This window comes from Chenopodium album, chromosome 5 (assembly GCF_948465745.1).
Source record: "Chenopodium album chromosome 5, dcCheAlbu1.1, whole genome shotgun sequence".
In the NCBI taxonomy this organism is placed as follows: Eukaryota; Viridiplantae; Streptophyta; class Magnoliopsida; order Caryophyllales; family Amaranthaceae; genus Chenopodium; species Chenopodium album.
This window is the reverse complement of record NC_137838.1, coordinates 22,136,223-22,138,067: the sequence shown is the minus strand read 5'-3', so window position 1 is coordinate 22,138,067 and position 1,845 is coordinate 22,136,223. Positions and strand designations below refer to the sequence as shown.

The following is a 1,845-nucleotide window of genomic DNA, read 5'->3' as shown; positions in this document are numbered from 1 at the left end:
ATCTGCCATTTGCAAATTTATATTAGTATTTTTTAATTCTCCCATATTAAGTTTAGCACAGACAGACGATGGCATAACACTAACACTGACACCCAAATCACACAAAGCTTTATCAATAAAAACATTCCCTATATGACAAGGGATTGAAAAACTACCGGGATCCTTTAATTTAGGAGGGGATTTATTTTGCAATAAGGCGCTACACTCCTCTGTGAAAGCTACAGTTTCTACTTCATTAAAGACCCTTTTCCTAGTCAGAATGTCTTTCATAAATTTAGCATGTGCAGGAACCTGAGTGATTAAATCGGTGAAAGGAACTATTACCTGCAGGTTTTTCACAACCTCTAAGAACTTATCAAATTGTTTATCAAACTTACTCTTCAATTGTCTATTAGGGAACGGTAGTTTGATAACCGGGCTCTACACATCTCCTCCCTTATCCTGAGATTTACCCTGCACAGAAACATTAGAAGGGTTAGTATTTGTTTGTAGCCATGCAGGGTTAGCAGGAATAGCGTTTGGTATAGAGGAATCTAGATCAGGAACTGGTCCATCTTCCTTCAACATAGGAGGTCCATCATAATGTGAACCACTCCTTAGAGTGATTGCATTGACATGATCTGTAGGATGGATAGGTTGTGATGGTAGAGCTCCCTGCTGACGGGATTGTAGGGTAGATGAAAGTTGTCCAATTTGATTATCCATGATTTTATTGTGGGCTAAAATAGAATCAATTTGCGCATCCCTACTCTCCATATGCTTTTGCATATTAGTAAGCATTGCTCTAATTTCTGTCATGGCAGGGTCATAAGATGATGAGGGTGATGCTTGGCTTTTCTGGCCAGAATTTGGATGGTAATATTTTTGCTGTGGTGGGGGTTGCTGTTGTGATTGTTGTGGAGGTGGAGGGTTTTGTACATTGGTACTTCGGTACGAAAGATATGGATGGTTTCGGCAACCAGGATTATAAGAGTTGGAATATGGGTTATTCTGCCTATAGGTTTGAAAGGCATTAACTTGTTCCATGGATCTCCTACAATCTTGCTCCCAATGCCCTACAATTCCACAATTTTCACAAAAATCTTCATTGTTAGCAAAAGCAGAAACATTAGCTACAGAGTTAGGAGTAGTAGTAAGATTATCTAATTTTTTACAAATAGACGTTAATTGAGCTTGCAAAAAGGATATGAAATCGACATTATGTTTTCCTTTATTTGCAAACCCTCTCGGATTCCCATATTGGGAATTGTGTATTGCCATGTCTTCGATAACCTGTCCTGCATCGTCCACATTTAAATTCATGAATCTCCCACTGGCTGCAAAAGCGAGAACTGATCTAGAAGAATTTTCAAGTCCATTGTAGAAAGCTTGGATCAATTGCCATTGTGCTAGATTGTGGTGGGGGCATTCTCTCTGTAGATCCTTGAACCTCTCCCAAGCCTCATATAGCGTTTCATCGGCCTCTTGAGCGAAGTTCTGAATAGCACTCCTTAGTACCACTATTCTCTCTGCAGGATAATATTTATTATAGAAATTTAAAGCAAGAGGTTCCCAGTCAGTAATACCAAGTACAATTCTATTAAAACCATTAAACCATAATTTAGCTTTGCCACATAATGAAAAGGGAAAAAGAATCTCCCTGATTTGGTCCTGCGTGACCCCGGCTTGTCTAATGGTGTTGCAATACTGGCAGAAATCTGCAATGTGAAGATTAGGATCTTCACCCTTAGCTCCACTGAATTGCTTCCTCTCTATCATAGTGATAAATTGGGGCTTGATCTCAAATTGAACTCCATCTAGAGCCAGAGTGGGAGTAAGGTGCGGGAAATCTATGAGCTTCAGCTG

At 39.6% G+C, this 1,845-nt stretch overlaps 1 non-coding gene across 1 annotated transcript; it reads left to right on the top strand.

The window, feature by feature from the left end:
- The first annotated feature begins 1,390 nt into the window (after positions 1-1,390).
- LOC145633552 (small nucleolar RNA R71) lies at positions 1,391-1,497 on the top strand. The gene has a single exon (XR_014112864.1). It is a non-coding gene; the product is annotated as a small nucleolar RNA R71 (small nucleolar RNA).
- Positions 1,498-1,845: the final 348 nt, after the last annotated feature.